At 36.2% G+C, this 25993-nt stretch overlaps 1 pseudogene; it reads left to right on the plus strand.

Annotated features, from left to right (window-relative positions):
* Nucleotides 1–25993, plus strand: part of LOC122732199 — a 146438-nt pseudogene that overhangs the window by 96543 nt on the left and 23902 nt on the right.

The raw sequence follows: 25993 nt of genomic DNA on the forward strand, positions 1-25993 counted from the left end.
AAACTATTCCTTCCTCTCCTGATTTACCTATGGTATCAACTTTTATGTCTAAATCATGAACCCATTTTGACCTTATTTTAGTATAAGGTGTAAGATGTTGGTCTATGCCTAATTTCTGCCATACTATCTTCCAGTTTTCCCAGCAATTTTTGTCAAATACTGAGTTCCTCTTCCAGAAGCTGGAGTCTTTGGTTTTATCAAACAGTGCATTATTAAAGTAATTTACTACTGTGTCTCCTGTGCCTAACCTATTCCATTGATCCTCCACTCTATTTCTTAGCCAGTATCAGATAGTTTTGATGACTGCTACTTTATAGTAACGCTTCAGATTTGGTACAGCTAGCCCACCTTCCTGATCATTTTTTTTTCATTATTTCCTTTGATATTCTTGATTTTTTTTCCAAATGAATTTAGGTATTAATTTTTTCTAGCTTTATAAAATAATTTTTAGGGAGTCTGATTGGTATGGTACTGAATAGGTAAATTAATTTAGGTAGAATTATCATTTTCATCATATTAGCTTGGCCTATCCATGAGCAATTGGTATTTTTCCAATTATTTAGATCTGATTTTATTTGTGTGAAAAGTGCTTTGTAATTGTGTTCATAGAGTTGCTGGGTTTTTCTTGGCAAGTAGACTGCCAAGTATTTTATATTGTCTACCATTACTTTAAATGTAATTTCTCTTTCTATTTCTTGCTTCTGGACTTTTTTTGTCATGTATAGAAATGGGGATGATTGATGTGGATTTATTTTATATCTTGCCACTTTGCTAAAGTTATTGATGATTTCAAGTAATTTTTGAGTTGATTCTCTAGGATTCTCTAAGTATACCATCAAATCATCTGCAAAGAGTGATAGTTTTGTTTCCTCCTTGCCTATTCTAATTCCTTCAATTTCTTTTTCTTCTCTGATTGCTAAAGCTAACAATTCTAGTGCAATATTAAAGAATAGAGGTGATAATGTACATCCCTGTTTCACCCCTGATCTTAATTTGAATGCCTCTAACTTGTCTCCATTACATATAATGCTTGCTGATGGTTTTAGGTAGATACTGCTTATTACTTGAAGGAAAGATCCACCTATTCCTAAGCTCTCTAGTGTTTTTATTAGGAATGGGTGCTGTATTTTGTCCAAAGCTTTCTCTGCATCTCTTCAAACAATCATATAATTTTGGTTAATTTTGTTATTGATGTGGTTGATTATGTTAATAATTTTCCTAATGTTGAACCAGTCCTGCATTTCTGATATAAATCCCACCTGGTCATAGTGCATTGTCCTGGTGATCACTTGCTTTAATCTCCTTGCTAATATCTTATTTAGGATTTTTCCATCAATATTCATTAAGGAAATTGGTCTGTAATTTTCTTTCTCAGTTTTTGCTCTGCCTAGTTTTGGTATCCCCACCACATTTGTGTCTTAAAAGCAATTTGGTAGCACTCTTTCTTCACTCATTTTTCCAAATAATTTGTATAATATTGGAATTAATTGTTCTTTTAATGTTTGGTAGAATTCACTTGTCAATCAATTTGGGCCTGGAAATTTTTTCTTAGGTAGTTTATTAATGGCTTGTTCAATTTCTTTTTTCTTATATGGGCTTATTTAAGGATTTTATTTCCTCTTCAGTTAACTTGGGCAATTTATATTTTTGTAAATATTTATCCATTTCATTTATAGTGTCAAATTTATTGGCATACAGTTGGCCAAATTGTTGCTAACTATTGATTTAATTTCCACTTCATTGGTGGTGACATCACCCCTTTCATTTTTTATATTGGTAATTTGGTTTTCTTCTTTCTTTTCTTTAGTCAAATTAACCAATGGTTTATCTATTTTATTGTTTTTTAAAATAAAATAAGCTCTTACTTTTATTGATTAATTCAATATTTTTCTTGTTTTCAATTTTATTAATTTCTCCCTTAATTTTCAGAATTGCTAATTTAGTATTTAATTGGGGATTTTTAATTTGTTCTTTTTCTAGCTTTTTAAGTTGTATGCCCAATTCATTGATCTCCTCTTTCTCTTTTTTATTCATGTAAGCAGCTAGATATATAAATTTTCCCCTAAGCACTGCTTTGGCTGCATCTCATAGATTTTAATATGTTTTCTCATTATTGTCATTATCTTGGATAAAGTTATTGACTGTTTCTATGATTTGTTGTTTGACCCACTCATTCTTTAGAATGAAATTATTTAGTTTCCAATTAATTTTCAGTCTACCTTTCCAGGGCTTTTAATTACATGTAATTTTTATTGCATTATGATCTGAGAAGGATGCATTTACTATTTCTGCCTTTGTACATTTGACTATGAGGTTTTTGTGCCCTAATACATAGTCAGTTTTTGAATACGTGCCATGTACTTCTGAGAAAAGGTATACTCCTTTCTATTCCCATTCAGTTTTCTCTGGACATCTATCATATCTAACTTTTCTAACCTTTTATTTACCTCTTTCACTCCTTTCTTATTTATTTTGTGGCTAGATTTATCTAATTCTGAGAGGGGAAGATTCAGATCCCCCACTAGTATAGTTTTGCTGTCTATTTCTTCTTGTAACTCATTTAACTTCTCCTCTAAGAATTTGAATGCTATACCACTTGGTGCATACATGTTTAGTATTAATATTACTTCATTATGTATAATACCTTTTAGCAAGGTGTAGTTTCCTTATCTCTTTTAATTAGATCTATTTTTTGCCTTTGCTTTGTCTGAGTTAAGGATTGCTTCCCCTGTTTTTTTTACTTCAGCTAAAGCATAAAATATTCTGCTCCAAACTTTTACCTTTACCCTGTGTGTATCTCTCTGCTTCAAATGTGTTTCTTCTAAACAGCATATTGTAGGATGCTGGTTTTTAATCCACTGTGCTCTCAACTTCCATTTGATGGCAGATTTCATCCCATTCACATTCACGGTTATTATTACTAGCTGTCTATTTCCCTCCATTCTATTTACCCCCTTTGTACATTTCCCTCCTTCTTCCACCCTATTCCTTTTCACCAACTTTCATTTGGATAAAGAAATGTAGCATATTCTTTAGGGAAGTAAAAGGAAAAGGGGAAAAGTGGGGTACTGATAGAAGGGAGGGCAGAAGCAGGGGAAGTCCCCCTACCGTTTTCCTTTTACTTCCCTAAAGAATATGATACGTTTCTTTATCCAAATGAGTGTATATTTTATTCCCTCTTTGAATCAAATCTAGTGAGAGTAAGGTTGAAACAATGTTCACCCCTCCCTTATTTCCCTCTAGTGTAATAGGTTTTTTTGCACCTCTTCATATGATGTAATTCACCCCATTCCACTTCCCCTTTCCTCTTCTCCCCAGAAACTACTTTTTAACCCCTTAATTTACTTTATATCATTACATCAAAGATAATTTATATTTATACCCTCTGTGTATAATCCTTCTGTCTTCTGCCCAAACATATATATATATACACACACACACATATATGTATATGTGTGTGTGTATGTGTGTATTTATGTATGTATGTATACATACAGTTCTCAAGAGTTATAGGTATTATTTTCCCATGTAGGAATATAAACAGTTTAACCTTATTGAATAATTTCTCACTCCTGTTTACCTTTTTAAAGTTCTCTTGAGTCTTGTATGTTAAGATCTAATTTTCTATTCAGTTCTGGTCGTTTCCTTAGGAAACCTTGAAAGTCCCTTATTTCACTGAATGTCCATCTTTTTCCCTGAAAGAGAATGCTCATTTTTGCTGGGTAATAGATTTTTGGCTGCAATCCAAGCTCCTTTGCCTTCCAGAATATCATATTCCAAACCTTGCAGTCCTTTATTGTTGAAGCTGCCAGGTCCTGAGCAATCCTCACTGTGATTCCATATTTAAATTGCTTCTTTCTGGCTGCTTGGAGTATTTTCTCAGTCATCTGATAATTTTGGAATTTGGCAACAATATTCCTTGTAGTTTTCTCTTTGGTGTATCTTTCAGGAAGTGATCAGTGGATTCTTTCAATGACAATTTTATCCTCTGATTCTACAATATCAGGGCAGTTCTCCTTGACAATTTCCTGGAATATGGTGTCTAGACTCTTTTTCTGATTATGGCTTTCAGGCAGTTCAATGATTCTCAAATTGTCTCTCCTGGATCTGTTTTCCAAGTCAGTTGTCTTTCTAATGAGGTTTTTCGCATTGTCTTTTATTTTTTTCATTCTTTTGATTTTCTTTGACTGATTCCTGGTGTCTCATGCAGTACTTTGCTTCCAGGTGTCCAATTCAAATTTTTAAGGCATTGTTTTCTTCAGTCAGAATATATACCTCCTTTTCTATTTGGCCAAATGAATTTTTTAAGGAATTGTTTTCTTCAATTTTTGTGCTTCCTTTCCCAAGCTGCTGATTCCTTTTTCATAATTTTCTTGTGTTGCTTTCATTTCTTTCCCCATTTTTCTTCTACATCTCTCAATTGATTTTTAAAATCCTTTTTGAGCTCTTCCAAGAAGGCTTTTTAGTCTTGAGACCAATTCAATTTCCTTCTTGGGGTTTTACATGTAGGCAATTTTAGAGTATTGTACTCATCTGAGTTTGTGTTTGCTTCTTCCCTGTTAACAAAGAAGCTTTCAATGGTGAGAGTTCTTTTCTGTTTCTTGCTCAAAAAGCACCTTATCATTATTATTTTTTAAGTTGAGGTCCATACCTTGGGCACCAGGGTCACTGTTTCAAGCATCTTGTGCTGGAAGGTAGAGGCTGTGTCGCTAGCTTTCTACTCTGAGGCCTCTATGGTTTGTGGATTTCTCTCTGTCCTAGGCTTGCTCTCTGTGCTTGCTCCCAGTGCTTGCTGGGATGGCCAGGCCTGGTTGCACTGGTCCTGTGGGTGGTCCCCTATCTGGCAGCCAGCCTTCTCAGTTGGTGCTGGTGGATCTCATCCCTGAGTCACTGGGCCACTAGTCCACCAAGCCAGGGTCAAGGGGGTTCAGTTGCTTCCCACTCATTTGTCCCAACCCCCTGCATACTGTGATGCAGTTCCCCCCTGCCCAAGTGAGAGTGAGACCAATCTTTCCTGAAATCTTTTAAATTATCTCCTTTTGGAAGATTGTGTCCCTCTGTCTTTTTGTAGGTTCTGTAGTTTCAGAATCTCTTTAGAGGCTTGATTTAATGTTGTTTTTGAGGGAAATTTGGGAGAGCTCAGGCAGCTTACTGGCTTAGCTCTGCCATCTTGGCTCTGCCCCACTGTAATGATTAGAATGATGCCACCTGCTGGAGACTTACTGTAGGAAAGCTCCACCATGAGGAGAAGGCACCTGAGGGCAAGACATGTGGCTTTTCTTTGGTGTCAGGAAGTGACGTTTGCTTGTGCGAGGAAGAGGGGGCGAGTCTGGTGCTCTCACTCTCTTTCTTCAGGACTCTCGTGTAGAGTGGAGCAGAACTGTAGGTCCTCAAGATAGCTGAATCTATGCCTTTTTCTCTTTCTCTTCACCAAATTCTTATTCTCCTTAATTAATGCTTAAAAGTCTAACTCTTGCTAAAGCTTATAATTTATTGGTGATCACTCATTAGATATTTTAGACAGACTAGCTAGAATTTTAGCCCCTTACACCCCCCTCTTTTCTGTCTTTTAATGACCTCAATCTTCTCCCTTAAACAAAGATTCACAAAATTGTGTTGCTAATACTGTATGGCTATGAATCATGAAATAGCCCAGTTTCTGAAAAAATAAATGATTGTGTTAGAGGTGTGTTGGAGCTATCTTGTACTGTCTTAGGAGATCTAATTATTGAATTATCTTTCTAGGCATAACTTGAGAATCAGTAAACATTATAAATCATGTCTTTATTAATTTTGTTGATTGTTTAGTCTTTAGAATATGATGAAGAAAATGTAGATCAAACTTAAGAGTTTGCAATGTGTGCATTTTTTTGGAAACTTGGATGTTAAGCATTTACTAGCATAACCCTGGTCGAGTAACTCAAAGACCAAAAAAAAAAAAAGTTCAAGGTGGATGTCAATAGGTCTCAATCCATTACCAGTGACGACTTGTATAGAAGAATGTATGTAAAAAGTACCATCAAAGAGACAGAAAAGGGTGGGGAAAGCCAAGTGACAAAAATGAGGGGTAACAAGGAAGCCAAGAAACAAGAACTACTGAACAATTGTAACATTTCATTAACATCACTGAAATGTCAAGCTGTCTAAAAAGGACCCAAGAATTCTAGGTTGTCCCCTTTGAAAGATTCATGAAAAGCCATGAAAAAAGTCTCACAGGATAAGAATCTGTGGGTTGGTTGTGATCTAATCTAAGGAAGGTAGCACCTATACTAATAACTACATATCCACCCAAGTATCTAAATCGCACCATGTATGAGCACTTCCATTCTTTTTATATCTTTGCCCCACTGTAGCATGTTATCAAATAACACTGTAATTTTTTGCAGGATTATGCAATATCTCACTCATCATTCATAAAAGTGTATTTGGTTCATGTGTTGTTTTAATTTCTTCTTGGAAACATTTTGAATGGGAATATTAAGGATTCAAATGGAGTGGTTCTTCCACCACTGATGATAAAACTAGATTATTTTGGATGCACTGCTGAATACATTACATGTTTTACATATTTTTTGTTTATCTACCAGTTTTATTTAAGTACTTTGGATATGATTTGGCTTTTTTGAATCTTATACCAAGATTTCTGTAGACTGGTTTTCACTTCTAATAGCTTTTGCTTTCTTATATTCATATAAATTTGCTTAATATGGATTTTTGCCTTAATAGGACATCAAATGTTTAAAGGTTGTTGGGTTTTCAGTACTTTGGACCTCTGTGTTGTAGTGATTAGGCTATTTAAGCTTTTTTTTCAGGATACTGAGGCAATCAATGCCATATCTTTAGCTTTTTTTATTCTTTTTTTCCTTATTTTTTGTTTTGATATATTTGAATAGGTCAGGTTGAAAGAATTACAATTGTTCATTATCTTTTCAACTTTCTCTTTTCTTCTGATGTGATATTGATTTTGATATTTGATAAAACTAATCAAAAGTCTGTATGCACACAACAAAAAACTTTGTCTGTGGCTTAGTTGATTGAAGGATGTTGTATATTAACATATATGTATGGCAGATTCCTTATTGGGGCCTTGAAGAAAAGACTTTATATCTGTGTCATTCACTACAAAATCAAATGTTTGCTTTTTTAATTCAACTTACAGGAAAAGAAATACATAACATTAAAAAAAAAAGACTTTAAGTAGTTCAGTGGTACAAAGATGTTTCCAGACTTGCCTTATTAATGAGATAAAAATTCTCGGTGTGGAGAATTGTGATAAAATTATTGATGGGAAGTCAAAAGAACAGTAGATTTGTAGTCAATATAACTATGTTCAGATTTCACATTTGTCAAGAACTAGCTATGTGGCCATAGGCCAGTAATTTCTCCTCTTTGAGACTTAGATTCCTCATGATTTCTAGTGTCTCATCCATACCAAAATTCTTTCTTAGGAAAGTAAATGTTCTCAGATTTCATAAAGTCGCATCTTATTACAATCAAATCCTTACAAAAATACTATTTTTCTCTTTAGAATTAACACCGTGATTATTGCGGTTACATTGTTGGATTTGGGTAATGCTTTCCAGTGTCTTTAAAAATGGCATTCAGCAGTTTCCAAAAGTAAACTTTGTTTAAGAAATTATCTGCCTATGTTTCTAGACTACAAAATAAATTTAAGTAATGTAAAATATTTAAAACCCAGGGGTCTCATGGAGTCATCTGATTTTCTAGCAGATTTTCATTTCTACTTTATTATGCTCAAAATAACAAAGCACCATGAAACAGTAAGCACTCCCCTCTTTAATTCACTCTCCCTCCTCTACACCGACACCTTCACTCCCTAAGGATCACATTTACTTAGATGGCTTCATATATTGCTTATACAGACTTGACCAAAAGGGTCTATTCAACAGTCATTTATTTAGTACCTATTAGGAACTCATTCCTGCACTAGTTAACAATGCAAAGTATGACAAACAACCCTTTTATTGTCTTTTTTTACCTTGCAGATCTTCTGATTCTATCACTCCCTCATACCATTTTCCTCATCTGATATATTTCACAATCTACAGGTCATTTAAGTGATAAAATTGTACATTAAAATAAATATAAAATAAGTTGTACTAACTGAGCTCTCCCTGAGTTAAACTATGACAATAGTACTGTATTGAGCTCTCTGAAGCAAAATTTAGGAGAGGAACTGATAAGATAGATTATGTTTAAAAGAACAAACAATACAGTGAGTTTGTAAAAGTAGAGCTGGAAGGGAACTGAAATGCCATCTGATCCAACCCTATTCTTTTCAATGAGAAAAATAGTTCAAAAGAGGTTGTCACATATCCAAGTACAGCTGAGTAATATAGGTTTTCAACCTAGACTCTATGACTCAAAACCAAGCAGCCTTTTCAATGTACCATATTCCACACTTTCTTTCAAGCCATTTCATATGAGGATCCATTTTCTTGGATATAGCTCAGTGAAGAAATGGATTGCTTATGTGTGTGGGTAGGTGGGAGATTACAGCATAAAAACTTTATTGAAATATCTGAGTGATTGTCACATTGGTAAAGGAATTAGATTTATGCTGCTTGCTGTCAAAAAGAATTAGAGAGTAAGCTTTCCATGAAGTACAAGGTTGATTTTTTTTAATAGTTATCAGAAAATGAAAGGAAAAAAAAAGAGAAAATGTCATGACAGCCATATTTGTCTATCACCATCAGTAGCCCATTTCCTGGTTCTTGTTTATAGAAGACTTGCAAACTAATTGTTTTCTTAGAAGTAACATGGAACACTGTATAGAACTGAGAGCTTATCACAGCCCTTTCAGTGAATAAAACAGTGCCTGGCACATAGAATGTTTATTGATTGATTGATAGTTGAACTTTGAGTCAGGAAGACCTGGGTACAAGCCCTGCATCAGTCACTTAATAGTTTTGTGACCTTGTAGACTCAACTATTAACCTCTCTTTAGTTCTTTTTCCTCATCCAAATGAGGGATTTAATGTCCCTTTTATGCTAATATCATGACTCTCTCAAACATTCCTTTATCTCTCTTACTTCCTTTATTTAATTGGCTACCAGGATTGGCCAATTTCATTACAAACACACACACACACACACACACACACACACACACACACACACTCACTTTTTGGTTTATTACTTCCTATTGGATACAACAAAATGAGTCCAGAAGCAACCTAAAGATCACTTTTACACTGCTATGGAGAGTCTTCATTCTGTCTGCCAATGCAAAGCCTTTCCATGCTCATTCCACCCATCCATATATCCAATATACAATCATCAATACATTCTTCCTTTAGCAGTCCTGAATAAAATGATTTTTTTGAAAGACAGTCTTTCAATTGTTTTTTGTAACAAATAAAAACTCACTATAAACTCTGAAATGACATTTATTAGTTACACCCTGTCTTGTAATGTAAGTGAGAAAGTTCTTGCCATTGTAGTTTTCTTAAAAATTCTCGGGGACAGCTAGGTGGCACAGTGGATAAAGCACTGTCCCTGGATTTAGGAGGACCTGCATTCAAATCCAGCCTCAGACACTTGACACTTACTAGCTGTGTGACCCTGGCCAAGTCACTTAATCCTCATTGCCCTGCAAAAAATAAAAAAATAAAAATCTCAGAGCACCTAATGTAAACCATATGTGCTAAAGAAATCATAGGTACCAAATATATATTGACAAACATCAGATTTCAGTGATGCTACAAAACAGCAATTTTCTCTTTTCCCCTATAATATTTATATTTATCTAAATCAGACACTTGAATGATAAAAAAATTATTAGCAAGATCCAGTAATTTAAAAAATCTTATATGAATTTTTCCCTGCTCCCCCACTTACATTTAATCCTGCCTCCTTCTTTGGGGGTGCAGGTACATGAGGGAAGAAGAGGCTGACAAATGTGACCTTGCCTGAGAGGAAAGAAAGGAGACCAGAGATATTTTTTTATGTCCTTAAAGCTCAGAATACAACTATTCAATTCATTTAATAGTTTGAGTAAGAAGAAATTTGGGGAGGTAGAAGGACTAAGTAAAGAAATTAGAATCTGTAATTGCTAATAGGGTTTTTTGGTATCATTCCTATTCATATACTCTGGGTACAAATCATAGGCTAGTTCAGAGACCCCCTTAAAGTTTTAGATTTTAATATACTATGAGCTTTTTTTAACACCTTCTAAGATTTTATGCAGTGTAATTTTGCAGATATTAATTATTCTAAGCTTATTCCTGCAATTTGTATTTTTCCATCTGCTATATGCTTTTGATTTATTGCTTTGATCTTATTTTAGGTTCAGCAATCAATTTTGGTTGAGGTCCTGATCATTCCAGTGAATTTAGTGAACTACATGATATAAAATTGTTGTAAGTAAAATCTTCTCACATTTTCACAGTGGTAGGGGTCAGGGAGAGTTCTTACATGAAATATTTAAGAAACATCTGACTATAACCCAGCCAGCATGTGGGAAAATTACATTATTTCTTATACTATTTTAACATCAAAGGTAGCTCTGAAGTGAAGGATGGTCATTAAAAGCCGAATTACCAAAAGTGTGTCTGGATGGTACACTTAAACACATTTCAGCAGACTGAAATAATTTAGAATCTGAAGTGTGATCCAGAATCACATATGTCAATTACCATGTTTTCTGTGGTATTAAAAATGTATGCAGCTGGAGATCTTAATTATATGAGTTTTTCTGACTTAAAAATGCTTTACCTTTGGCTTAAAAAAAAACAAAACTCCTGAAATCCAAGAGGGAAAAGAATTTGCAAAATGAATCATCATTTTTTGTGGTTTTTTTCTTGCCTCATTACCTGTTATTGAAAGGCAAAACAACACTACAGATTTATAAGAATGAACTCAAAATATTGTTTTCTACAGAATTTGATTATTGTTTTTCTGACACTGATTGGCTAAAAAAGATGAATCCTTTTTTTCTGCCCCTTAGAAAGTCGCAATAAAATCAATAGGTCTCCTGTGTATTTAGATTTTTCACTGTTGTAAAAACAAAGTATACTTATAATTACATCTTTGAGTAATATTTTCTAACTTATTCAAAAAGAATGCATCACTACAATGAAGAATTAATAATTCAATCAAGTAGTTTTACTCTGTATAATATAGGTTTTTTTATGCCAACCGTTTCATACTTGTAATATAAATACATTTGCTATAAAATTGTACTTGTCCACTGTGTTTGTCAATTCTGTGGGGCTTCCTGGAGAAATTCCATTCTTTTATTTACATTCATTCATGTGCTCACAGATATGGAAGGGAATGGAGTAATGTATAAATTCACCACTTTTCTTCGGAGCAATGGTTGGGTCAGGATTCAGATGGCACGGGGTGCTTCATTTGCATAGTTCTCATAGAATCTGGGTTATTTGGGAGAGATTACAACCCACTCCTTGATCTCCTCCCTGCTGCCTGAATGCCCCATTTGGCAGCAAAACAATGGTTCCACTCCTTTCCCTTGATGCCTGGTTCTCGGTTCACTTACTCTTTCATGTATTTATTCAGTCACTGATTTTTTTCAGCAAACTTTTAGATATTTGTTATATGTGAGGCATTGTGCTACAGTGGGGGGTATTCAAAAATTAAATTGAACAGTTCCTCCAGGAATTATAATCTAGTAGGTAAGCTAAAACAACAATATAAGGAAGACAGTATATGAAGTACAATAATGATAGCTAATATTTATCTACCATTTACCATGTTTCAACCACTCTGCTAGAGTCACTGATTGGCCAGTAATAGGTCCCAGCCCATGTCTTACTTGTTTGGGTTTTGGTGGCTCAGAGGGACAGTAAAGAACAAGTGTTTCTATTCTGGCTATACACCCTGAGGGTCTTCCCCTCTCAAATTGACTCTTTTCTGAAGTTAAACTAGGACTTCAATGAAAAAAAAGAGGACTTCCAGGCCATCTTTGGCCTCAAATCTTGCCTAGCTTTTATTCACTATATGGGTGTTGTCTTAGACAAATTGAGACTTGGGAAAGAACTTAAAAAGGCCAAGTTCTCCTACTGCATTCCTGGCCATCACCACTTGTTCTGAGTTATGTCTTACTTCTGGGCTCCAATGACTCTGGAGGAAAGAGTGATTCTGATGGCTTTGCCCAGCCCTCCCTCACTTAAATACAATTCACTTGCAAGTCAAGGCATCACCCTACTGATGCCATGGTCCTTTTTGCAAATAAAGGAAGAACAGCAGCAACAACCACCACTATGCTAAGAGTTTTACAAATATTATCTCATTTGATCCTCACAACAACCCTGGGAGGCAGGTCCTATCATTATCCCCATTTTACAAATAAAAAAAAACTGAGACAGAGGTTAAATGAATTGCCCAGGGTTACACAGCTAGTAAGAATCTAAGGCCAGATTTTAGAATATGATAAGTATTAGCAGGGTACATCCAGTTCCTATGAAAATTATAAGATCACAGGTCTAGGGCTAGAAGGAACCTCTGAGGGAACCTAGTCCAATGCTCTCATTTTACAGTTGAGGAAACTGTGTCTCAAGGTGATTATGACTTGCCCAAGGTCACAAAAATATTAAGTATCCAGGAATTAATCCTAGGCTGACTCAGGTCATCAAAGAGCATGCAAAAAGGCAACATCTTTCTCTTTTCCAACATGTAGGGAATATTTAAATTTATTTTCTCTTATAACAGAAGGCAGCTTAAATTTTAGAACCAAATGAATACCTCTGGTCCTGATCTACTGAACTTGTCTTGTGGAGCACCAGGTAGAGAGGATAAATAGATCAAATGACATAATTGTGAAATCATCTTTCAGAAATAATTGTGAGGCAGAAGATCAGGAAAGGGAGTTAACTAGTCACAAAGATTATTGAGCTTATTTCAGAAATAAGAAAAGACAACATCCATTATCCCTCTGCTAACCATAACTTTCATCAATTTCAGTTGAATTTCTCTTTAATGTGAAAATGGATAATTGTATTTTCAATTGGGCATTTAGCTTGTGTTGCATTAATCATCACTCCCTCCACAATTACAGGAAATTCACATAAGTTTTCCTTGGTCTATGTAAATAATGCAAATGGTTGGTCAGGCTTAAGGTTAGGAATGGAATGTCCTCAGATAGAGAGGAGCAAGCAGACTTTTTGGCAGTGAGTGGTTTAGTGTCCATGGCTGCTTACTCAGTAGCTGAAGTACTGTATTTGCTGTGACCAATTTCTTCAGCAAGTGAAACTATGGCCCTCCTGAGAGTCTAAACTGGAGTTTTAAGTGCAAACAATTTAGCAATTTTCTCTAATTCCCACACCTCTCATGCAGAAGTTGCCATTATTTGAAATTGTGGTGTTAAACCCTCTCAGTATAGTGCAATGTCTCTAGGTCTCAGACGACTCATCAAACCAATGAAACATCATCCTATTGGTCCCATTGGTAAATGAAAACATAAACAGAGAAGTGTAAGAGGTCAGGTCATGGCATCTGGGCCACCAACCCTTTTTCAGTCTCAAGAACATCAGCACTTGAAGTACCTCTATGGTTAATATTGAAGCTCCTAATGAAAACCTGGCTCAAAAATCTGTAAAAACACTCAAAGTCAGAAAGAGCAGGGAACTGCTTGGTCCTCTTTACTATGAACCCCACAGCATCTACAGATTTCCTATGTGTATGAAGTGTATTGTAAGTAGAAAATGTCCCCAATTTGGATTCAGAGGATATGGGGTGATGCCTATCTCTGCTGTTTGCCACCTATATTATCATGGACAAGAACCTTCCTAAATGTCCTGCCTCTCCATCAGAAATCCGGGAGAATGTTGGCAACTGACCAAGCATTTACCTGTTGGACATAGCTCATTTGTTCATTTATTTTGCTTAACTATACTTCTTTGTTGTAAAGGATGGTTCCATTTGGAGGGAAAATAGTTATTCATTGAGAACTTATGCTTACGTTTTTAAGGATCAATAAAACATGTTTAAAAGCCAAATCTCTTCCCCTCTCTGGGCCTCCATTTCTTTGTCCGTAAAATAAGGGCGTTGAGTTATATGATTTCCAAATATCATCTCAGACATACATTTTTTTCTTCAAAAACTCATAGCAATTTAGAGCTAGAAGGCACCAGATAAATCATCTATTCAACTCCCACATTTTTATATATGAAGAAACTGAGGCACAGATTGACACCCAATGCCTCACAGATTTTTCATGTCGAAGTTATTCCTAGACTCCGGATTTTGTGACTCCTGGTCAGGAGTTCTTAGAATGACAGATTTAGTGCAGGAAGAGACTTTAGGGAGGTTCTGGTTCCCCTTTCCCACCCAACCCACATTTTAATAGATGAAGAAACTTAGGCCTAGAGATTAAATTACATTTCTAAATCATGGAAGTAGAATCTCAGGTCCTATACTCCCAAATCACCACTAATCCCACTGTAAAAATTTGCCCCATCCCTATTGTGTCTATTTCCAGAATAACAGCTGTGAGAGAGGGATTAAATCAATATGACTATAGGGAATTTTATAGACAAACATAAAGGAACTCTTGAAAATAACTGATAAGAAGACAGTGATTAACAATACTCTGATGAATCTATGAGCTAATTGATGTGGGTATTTCTTCCAATGAAGCATAGTGTCATTTAACACTTTCTCTTCTAATGGAACTTTTGTCTAGGTCTTCCCATTAATTTTCCTATCTAACATGCTGAGAATCCTCTTCACATTTTCTTTTTTATTGATGATGCCCAGGACACCTACGTCTTCTTTCCTCTTTAGGCCATACTCTCTCCTTTCACTCCTCCAAGACTTTCTCTATAAAGGCCCAATGAAACATCATTGTATGCTCCCCCCAGTTTCCTTTTATGTACCATCTTCCCCAATTCATATGTAAGCTTCTCAAGAGCAGTGATTGCCTTTCTTTTCGCTTGGATTTGTCTTCAATGTGCTTGAATAAGGGACAGCTAGGTGGCACAGTGGATAAAACACTGGCCCTGGATTCAAGAGGACCCGAATTCAAATCCGGTCTCAGACACTTGACAACACCAGCTGTGTGATCCTGTTCAAGTCACTTAACCCTCATTGCCCTGCAAAAGAAAACAAAAACAAAAAAACAAAGTGCCTGAATAGTATCTGACACACAGTAAGTGCTTAATAAATGGTGTTGAGTTGAGTTGACTCTTGGCATGGTTAAGATAGCAATGGAGCCCATAGGCCCTCCACTGGTCATCCCTCATTCTCACCATGTTGCTTGCACATTTTCTTCAGTAACATTTTGCTCCCATACCATCATTTTCACCATTTCTTGCATATATCTCCAGGTTATGTTACAGCCTGTTCTTATCTACCATGTGCTTCCACTGCCCTTTCTTGGATTAATTCAAGTGCTGATCTTTTACTTTAATTCACCAAAAACTATAGTGTACTTTGAATGCTATGGTGAGAACAAATGGTTACTGCCACACAGAAAGCCTCTACTCTAGATCCCATCCATGCCTCTTGACATGAGCATCAGGAGGATGCTCTTTTGTGTTTCTAATTATCCAGCTACATTTAGTTCTCAGCATGGTCTCTTGAACAGTAGTAATACACCTGCATGAAAGACTATTTACAACATTCTATACAGTTTTAGTCACTAGGTACTGCATTAAAATATCCACAGCTCTTAGGATACACATTCCTTACTGGTTCCTCTTTGTGATACCTATTTATGGACATGATATACTGGGCCTCTGGTATTATGCTGCTGAACAGAGTTCCCTAAAACCCCAAGAGGTTTCCTTAGAGCATATTTATCTCTCTTTTGGAATCAACTTTCAATATTATGATGACAGGTGACCCAAGAAACTTGAGCTTCTGCCAACATTCTCTTAATTCCAACTTGTCACATCATAAAGGTATTTTACACCTGATGCAGGATCTCTGCTATGACCTTCTCTGTAATTTGCTGACTTTATTGCAAGTAGTATCTTCCTAGCACTCGTGAAAACTTCATACATTTTAATGATTCTTATGGAATATAATAGGCCTTTGTCACCAGGTTCAACAAAGAGTTTACATCTGGAAGGAATGTTTCACTTTCCCAACAATGCAAGTTCCTATTAAGGTCAGTTTTTCCTCCCAGCTTTTCATGGTAATATAGCAACAACCACATTTCATGTGTTAATGGTGCTTGTTTTGTGACCAGCCTGTATGTCTCCCGGTCATGATTCCTGTAAGTATTGATTTGCCCCCCACCCCCATTATTTATTTGTTTTCAGCTTCAACAATAGTTCTGAGTGTTCTACTTATGCCTACGGCTATTTTTGCCAACAAAATTATTGAAGTGCTTCAGTCCCATTCCTTTGATTCAGTCAGCCTGGCTAAGGGGGTACTGGATTTTGGAGGCATTGTACAAATGTCAGATGGTTCTTCTAGAGGAAACAGGCCTGGTTTAAAGGACATTCGTTCTAGCAGGTATTCCTCACAGATGTCAGCTGCCTTCACATCTATACTATAAAACTGAGGCAGTTGATCCTTTTCAGTGGTAGGAATCCAGATATTTAATGGCATATTCCACAAAGTTTTAAGACTTGGGATAAAAAGATACCATGCAATAGCAATACATGCTATAGGATATAAAAGGCATTTTCTTGGCATCAGGAGAGTAGCATAAGATGAATTTTAAACCATTTATATAGTATTCCTATGTGACCTTGGGTTAGTCACTTGGCCTTTGTAGGCTTAAGTTTCCTAAACTATAAGATGATGGGTTTGGGCTTGATGATCTATGAAGGTGCTTCCTCAGGCTTAGATGCTAATCCTATAATAGAGATGACTGAGGGTACAGAGAGAATAAACACTATATAGAGAAAACATGAGTATAGTATTTTAGGTTAGAGGTGACTTGGGAAATTACCAAGGCCAATTCTCATTCTACAGATAAGAAAACTCAAGCACAGAGAACTTCAATGACTAGTCCAGCATGAGTATTAAGTAATAGATCTCAGAATAAAATTCAGCTTTTTTGATTCTCTATTCAGGGCTCATTCCACCTCCCTTTACTGCTATATTCTGATTTCACTTATTATTCAATATGCACCAATATTTGATTTTTACAATCCTAGAAGTATACCAAATAGGTGTCATATGATTAAATCCATAATATTTATTTGATTTGATTAAGTCATATTATTCCAAGAGAGAATATTGTTACTAACTGGACTTTAAAACATGAGAGTGAAAAGCCTTAGTAAAATAAGGCGAGGATAAAGGAATGGAGTTAGAAGCACTGTGGATTAAAGTACATTCAATTTCATACTTACCTTTCATTGCATAGGTGTATAAATGCATTTTAATGTATTTTTGTTGGTTTCTTTTTTACTAATATACTATTTTCAAAGTTTACTTTGCAGCTTAGAACTATCTTCCCTGAAATATTACCCTTTCTGGCATTTTTATCCAGATAGTCAAACCACAACTTAAGATAAATATAGGTACACTATTATATATTTTTCTCACTCTGTTGGATGTACAATTGTTTCTTCAGACTCTGCAGCATACACTCCAATAATTCTTGTCATGTCCTTTTCCCTCTAGGCTATTACTGATTTCTGATTTTTTTTCTTCCATGGCCTCTTTCCATCTTTACTATGTCCCACTGACTGTCACAACTGGTCATCTTGGCACCAAGTAAGTCTACATGTCCTAGGAGTATGGAGGTTGCCTTCACTAAGGAAAGAGGTGAGCCCATTCATCTCCTTGGCTGGATTTTCTCTTAGTCAATTAATCAATCATTCAATCAACAATTAAGGGTACTGCCCAATATGTTAAAGACTTGCCCTCCCTGGCATACTCACATTTGGAGGATATTAGGGGCATTATGACTGTATAGTTGTCATTCCTCATTCTTATCACATGACCAGTACATTTTCTCTTCTTATTATAATGGCATAGTGGTTAGGGCACTGGACTTGGATTCAAGAAGACATGTTCAAAATCTGTCCCATACATTTACTGTTTTACCTTAGGAAGTCACTTAAACTCTTAGACCCAAGTTTTCCTAATTGATAAAATTAGGTTGCTGGCTTGATTGTCTCTAAGGTTTTTTTCCTCCTTGTTATATAAATAACTATGAACCTATGAACTAACATTTACTAAGTGCCTACTATATATAAGACATTGTGTCATGCATTTTGGAGACAAAGACAAAAGAATGCCATTTCTGCCTTCAAAGAGCTTTCATTCTATTGGAACAGACCACATTGAATCCTGGCCCTGAAATAGTACAAGGGAATGAGATTTGAGGTCTCCTTTACTCATGAGCCTTTACTTGAAGAACTTAATAAACATTTATAGAGTCACTGTTAAATTCATTCTTCTGCATGTTTCTATTAACAGAACAGTCAACCATGTACTCTACCCTCTTTTATGTGACTTTACAATTAATGGGTTGAAAGGAAGCACTGCCTAGCCTTCCCTGCTATTATTGAGAAGAAAATGTCTTCATCATTCTACATTGCTGCACTCTCCCTCCTGGACTCCCAGCCCCACCAACAGGCTTTCACAAAGAATATTCTGGAGAAGGATAAACGAGTTATGTGGCATCCTCTGACTAGCATTCCCAGCACTGGAGGCTTTCTTTACTGCACAAATCTTACCAAACACTATTACCATCAGTCCTCGAGTCCTGTGTTCTAAGTAACTAAGAGAATCACCCTGTCTTGAGGTTGCTCTTCTCTTCCTTTTCTAATTTCTGTTATTGGGAGAAACTATATGGATAGATAAAGACCCTTTATCTTTTCTCCTACTTCTCCCCAGCCCCGTTCTTATTCTAGCCATCTAAAACACCTATTTCTTTGTAGTCCCCATCTTCTGATGCTCTTTTGACTATAACTTCTAGCCTTAACAAATCTATTCTAAATCTCTTCCTCACATACTCCTTCCATACTCTAGTGTTCATAGAAACAAAACTTTTTCCAGGTATGTCTCTCAGCATCCTCTCAAGGGCTGATCACTTCTTTACTCATGGCCAGAAGGAGGAATCAATACACTTCCCTGTTTCTCATTGCCACTTCTGAACTTTCCCTCTTCAGCTATTTTTCCTCAATCTATCTTCTTTTGAGTTTCACTCCATTTGGCTAGTTCACCCTGAAATACACCACCTTCCATAACATCTTCTTTTCTGAATGAAATTTGTTACCTTCCTGTTCAAAGTACCATAATAGTTTCTAAAAGGAAGTTATTTTGATGATTTCTATGGTTGGATTAAAGACAGATATTTAGTATCTATTCCAGTTTTCTTCTTCCTCTTAACATGTCCCCACCCTTGGAGACATCAATATTCATATTGATACCATTTTAAACACTCTCTTCTTTCAATTCTTTAATTTCTTCAACTCTTTATATGTTTATCTCCAGTCTCCAAGGACACACAGGGATGATAACACCTAAGACCTCACAAGCATAAAAAACAACAACATAGGTTTGAGAATGCTGTCACTTTCCTCAAAAGCCTTTCGTGGTTCCCTGTTGTCTCCAGGAGATAACGGAAACTTTTCAGACTAGAGTATAAGGATCTCCCCAATCTGCTTTTTTTGCATTCATATTCTATGCTCCAACAAACTAGAATAATAGCTGTTCTTTGAAATTGTTATGCTATCTAATGCTATCTGCATATTCTCCCTCTCCTTTTCTTTCCCTCCCATGTTTGAATGAAATTCCTGGTCAGCTTTCTGGAATATTTCCAATACTTAAAGGTTCAAATCAAATGCCAACTCTATGAAGATTTCCTCAGCTGTTAATATCGTTTTTCTACTCACATTTTTGGGAACACTTTGCTTAATTTTATCCTTGATCTACTTATACTATGGTATGTTTCCAGTATAATTTCATCTCCTAGATATTGAGGATTGACTTATTTTTGTCTTTGTATCTCAGAGTTTGATATTTATCTTGTACATTCTGGGTATGAAATAAATATTTGTTGACTTTGTTGAATGGAATCTCTAAAATGATTTCTATCTGTACCTTTGTTAGCTCATTCATTCATATTGTTAATTATGTATGGGAACTTTCATATTTCTTCACCAAACTTCTATCCTTCTTCTTGCCACTATAAAATAAATTTTCTCATCCATTACCAAATTATTTTAATATGCTAAATGAAAAGTAGCAACAGTGAAAAATATATATTTTTGTCAGTTTCTTATGGTGACAGAAACTTGATCATATTATCAGAGCTTTAGATTACGAAGTGTAAAATCTAATTGCTATGATGTCTAAAAATCAAATGTGTGGTCACCTTAAATTAGAAACTCATAGCACCTGTCTTTGGGGCATTAGGCATTCATTAAAGTATAATAGGGGTTATTAAAGAGAACATGTGGAGTTCAGAAGGAAAGACCCTAGCTCCCTGCACCTGCTGCTGCTCCTACCACCACTTCCAATGGACCAGAAAGATACCCTGTCCTCCCCAAGGAGAAGTTCCCTGCAGGACCACCCAGGCGCAGTCCCCTCACACAGCTCCAAGCTAATTGGCTGCCCTGGTTCTCACAATGTCTTTCTCAGCAGGGGGTGGCACTTTGATTCTCACAAGATTCTAGAAGGGATGTAAAAGGTTATCTATGCTAGGAATTTCTTATTGTAGAGGAGAAGATGGAACTCCAGAGAGTTTAAGCAATTTTTATGGATGAACAGGTAGTGAGTAGTAGAATCAAAATTTGAACTCAGGTCCTCTGACTCCCAATCCATTGCTTTTTTCTAACACTCCATGCAGTCTCTAGACACAGCAAGGTCTTTTAGCCTGGCCATAGCCAATGAACTTAAGAAAGAATACTATAGTATCAAAATTTTTCATTCTGTGGAGCTTTCTCTAAAAACCAGCTTGTGTATGCTTATGGTAGAATTTTCATCAGTTTTTAAATACATGGTTAGTGATTCTATTTTGCTTCTATAAAGTTTGAGTAGATTTTTTTTCTCTTTTGAAGAACTCCCCCAATCTCAAATTTGAAGGAATAATACAGAATTTAAAGAGTCCTCAGCAGGGTATGTGGTACTTTTTGTTCCAAAACTAGGTACAAAAGGGAGATAGAGTACACAATACAAAATCTGAAGGGCACTCAGCAGGGAATTCAACATTTTTATTCCAGGGAGAGAAAAAAAATAGAGAGGAGAATATTGAAGAATAAGTTAGTTTGGTGTTTGTCCCTGTATATATCTGTCTATGATGAAAGAATTAAGGAGGAAGGGAAAGATGTCATTAAAGACCAAGTTTTCACTAAAATACCTTAAATGGCATTAATACAAATTGATTATGGAGATAATCAGGGTACATTAACCATTACATGTTGAGAAAGCATTTAACATATAGACTAAATTAATATTAAGTATAATTTGGGAACAATATTGAATCATGTTGTGATATTCTCCTTTCAGTTCTATCATACACACACACACACATTATATATATATATATATGTATATATTTGTATATGTATATATATATATATATAATAGAGAAATTGGTTGGTTATTTTGTATTTTGAAATGATATGCTTGATAGTTGCTATACAGACCTACTGCCATTGGTAGGAATGGTGACCATGTCCCTAGTGAAATCTAACTTGGTACAAATATTTTATTTTATTCAGCAGTTCCTTTCAATCAGAATTTCCTCTCACTTTGTCCCTTTGATAGTATCAGAGCTGGGGACCTGTAGGGAAAATGAGATGAAAGGTAAACTTATTCTATGGAGGTTCTTTTGATTCTCTATTGTGTTATTACAGCAAGTGCTTCAAAAAATGTTTGTTTCCAGATACTTGGTTTTGTTTTGGAGGTGGAATAGGGCATGGCAGAGAATTGCATGGGATATCCATGTTGAGTTGGGGTGAGGAGTAACAATGTCTTTTGAAACAAATATCTACTGAAATCATATTCCAAGTTTCAATTTCATGTTTTTCTTCCCACAAGTAATATTTGCAAATTTCCTTTACTGCTGGAGTATCATTATGCCATTGACTCAGATTTAGAACTGAAAGGTAACTTAGAGATCATCTCATTGAAAACCTGCCCCTCCCATTATAAAATGGTGTTGCAGATAGTTTAAGTTACACTAGTTTATATAGGGAAGAAATGACAGAGTCAGGATTAAAACCTTGGTCCTCTGCCTCTGAATACATCATTCATTTCTCCCTGACACACTGCATTTCTAGTAGTTGAAATCAGAGCTCTTGGAATATTGAAACAGCTACATATTTAGTGGCATTTTCAAAATTCTTCTCTGTTGACTTAAAACCCAGTGAAGTAATGCTCACCTAGGTGTAATGTGAGCCTTTTTCTTTTAAAATTGGAATGACCCTGCTTTTGATCTTCTTGCAAATATTTCTACCAAGGCTGACTGGATTAAAATCGACCACACTTTTCCCCTTAAAAAAATTATGAGGGTCAAGAGGTGACTGTGCTTGGCAAGATGCCTCTGTTGATGAACATAAATGAGTGAGAAAGTGTCAACCAATCTATTCAGTGTGTCCAGCTGAAGAAAATGTCCTTCTTTTGTACCACTGTCAGTGTAATCCTGGTTAATTAAAATCCACATGCAAAATGATCCCCCAAACAAACACATAGAACAACACTCAAACCCCGCAAGCTTCCCTTGATCCTATAAAGCTGTAAATAATGTGTTTAAATAAACAAAAGGATTTTCTATTTTCTGTCAGCCCTCTGCTTTCTCTTTCCTTGCCAAAGCAGTTGAAACAATAGAAATTGTTCAGTGCTGATACACAGATGATCAGAAGAGTTTATGTGAACACATGCCATACATGTAACCCTCTACACCATCAAGCAACAATAAACCATTTGTTAAATCAAATAACTCACTTGACTTTGAAGAGGAAAAAATAGATGAAGGAAAGTAAGAGGAAAGATAAAGGAATGAAAGGAAAGGGGGAAAGGCAAGACAAGAAAAAGGAGATAAAGGGGGGAAATAAAGATTAAAAAGAAGAGGCGCATAAGGATGAAGAAGGAGAGAGGGACAAAGAGGAGAAAGAGGAATCCTAGGCCTTCCATTCCAGAAATAGCTTCAGAAGCTGTATTGTTGAACCTTTAATTACAGTAAGTTTCTCCTTATTTCCCACAAGTCTTTAACTTGCTTCTGCTTGGCAGTCTTCTTCTACAAATGAGAATTCATTTTAAGACAAGAAAGAAGAGAGAAACTAACAGAAAGAGTAGGAATTTGATTAAAACATTTTGTTCAGTATTTTTTTTTTCAGTTACTCTTCATGACATGATTTGGGGTTTTCTTTGCAGAGATACTGTAAAAGTTAACCATTTACTTCTCAAGCTTATTTTACAGATGAGGAAACTGAAGCAAACAGGGTTAAGTGATGCCTAGGGTCACACAGGTTGTAAGTGTTAGAGGTCAGATTTGAATTCAGGCTAATGTTTACCTGACTTTTGGGCCATCAGTCTACCCAGTGCACCACTTTGCTACCCAGATAAGATGAAAACTTACCCTAATTTTTATTTTTCTTGCTCCAGTTGTTCAGTGATATATGTATTCCTTCCCTTTCCTTTCCTTCCCTTCCCTTTCCTTTCCTTCCCTTCCCTTCCCTTCCTTCCCTTTCCCTTCCTTGCCTCACCTTGCCTCGCCTCACCTCCCTTTCCCTTCCCTTCCCTTTTTAGAGAGACAAATATCATTATTAATTGGAAATAATCCATTGATGATCCTCTTTAAGCTACTTTCTTTGTTGACCATTTGTGGAGTGATTGAGGCTTTAATTCTGAAAATAAAGATGTATATAAATTCATGCATCTATCTAACTCTCCAGCCATCTAACACATAACATCAGGGTTAGAGATAGGGCCTTCACCTGAGATATCATTGGTATAAGGACTCCTCTGCTTAGGAAATTTCTTCTGTCAATGAACATTGACACTGTCTCTGCATTTTTTTATTCTTACAGAGCTGCCTAGAGCACTGAGAGGTTAAAATAATTAATAAAACGATTAATGTAAAATTATTTATTAAATGCTCACCATGTGCCAGGTACTGTGCTCAGTGCTATGGTTATAAAGAGAGGCAAAATCAATCCCTGCCCTTAATGAATCAACATTCTAAGGGGGAAGAAAATATGTAAATAATTAGCTACACTCAGAGTAAATGGAAGGTCATCTTAGAGGGGAACACTAGCAGCTGGGAGAATGGTGTATGTGTGAGCTATTGATGTGTGCTGAGAGGCAGCAGGTGTCCCAGCTTCCCATCTTCTAAGGAATTTTAGTGGACTAGTAGGCTTCCCCCAGTCGCGGACGACCATGGATCAGCGCCTTGAAGAGCCACAGGCCACAGTGTGGCTGTGCAGTCAGATATGGGAGCCGCAGCTCCTGCCGCAACGAGGACATCAGAAAACTGCGCTCTCTGTTGCCCGTGGGTTCCTGAGTCTCATTTGTTTTTCTTCCTCCAGAGCTTGGAGGCCCATCTCAGCTGTGCTCAAGCTGCTCCTGAGTACTGAACTCCATCGGGCATGGTCCTTGGCCATCTCCTCCCAGCTGCTGGTGTCTATTCCCAGAGCCCTCAAGTCATGCTTGCATACAGCTCTGTAGCAAAGCTGGGGGTGCCCAGCAGTTCTTTGGCCTGAGGCTTAGTCACCATTTTTTAGGAATGCGCCCGTCTTGCATGAGGTGCACATGACCGAGCCAGCGCAGAGACTGGAGAAAGTAAGTCTTTGGGGCAGAAGGTGGCACTGACTCAGATATACAGAAGTTTAAGGATTCATCCAGGATAACACAGTAATTATGAGTCTAGGTCTATCTGATTTTAAGGCCAGTCTTTTATCCATTATACCACAGCACCATAGGTGGCTAGGATTTAATGGCTCCATGGAAGCGCTAAGTGTAGTTATCTTGTGCTTTGCTTGACACCTGAGGGTGATCTGAAGTAACAGGGATATTCTGCTGGACCCTTATAGAGCTGGATACCTCTCTCCCCCAGGTAGGTCCCCTTTTTAGTTAAGAATGCTTGAAGTACTAAACTGGGGCTTGGGCTTGGCCTTATCTAATTTAACTCTTATGTCTCTAGCCCAAGACAATCTAGGAAAACTCCCTTCTTATCTTTATTTTGTTTTAATTGACACCATCTACCAATACTATGCAGAGGTGCATGGTATTTTTTTAAAAAAATAATGATATTAGGCATTTCTATTAGACATTAGACTTTAAGTTCCTTGACAGGAAGCATTATTTCATTTTCTCTTTTGTTTGTGTCTCTAGTTCCTAGTACATAGTACATAGCTGGTCATTCGTAAATGAATATTGGATCACTGGATTGAGTAAAATAATTTTGTAAAGATAAAGCAAAGCATTCAGTTTGGACATGTCAATCCATCTCTAGAATTTATATATATATACATATGGGTAAATATAATTTTCATTTGAAAGAGAATAAAATCTGTAACGTTTTGTCTTCTCCAAATGATCAGAGAAGAACAGATAGGTATCCATGGCAAAGAGATTCCCCCCCCCCCAATCTCCGATACTCCCTTTTTCACATTAACTTCAATATCCCTTCATAATATTTTCTCTTTGTCTTTTTCAATCATCCTGTGACTATGACTAAAAGACTTTTGTGGGTGAGGTCTATCATAGGATTCTCCCAAACAGAGTGCAAGTATTTTTCTAATAGAGTATAGAATCTATAATTTATAGTTCCCATGGAGCCTAGCATGATGACATAGAACTTAATAAATATTCTTTGACAATCCTGAGACTATTTTTATAGCTCTTCTGTGATGAGGCCATAGGGCCTATTTTGTCTTTACTTTGACTTTCTTTGTGCTTCTAAGAAATACAAATAGATATACCATCTCTCTGTCTCTCTCTTTCTCTGTCTCTCTGTCTCTCTCTCTCAGGAATACATATGATATTGTAATAAATCCTTCTGGAATATCCTCCCCACCTTGGTTTGCTAATCTAGATTCATCCCATCTATTCAAGGCCCAGCTCAAAGCAGAGAATTTTCAACATGAAAGGGACC

Source organism: Dromiciops gliroides, chromosome 6 (assembly GCF_019393635.1).
Source record: "Dromiciops gliroides isolate mDroGli1 chromosome 6, mDroGli1.pri, whole genome shotgun sequence".
NCBI classification, from domain to species: domain Eukaryota; kingdom Metazoa; phylum Chordata; class Mammalia; order Microbiotheria; family Microbiotheriidae; genus Dromiciops; species Dromiciops gliroides.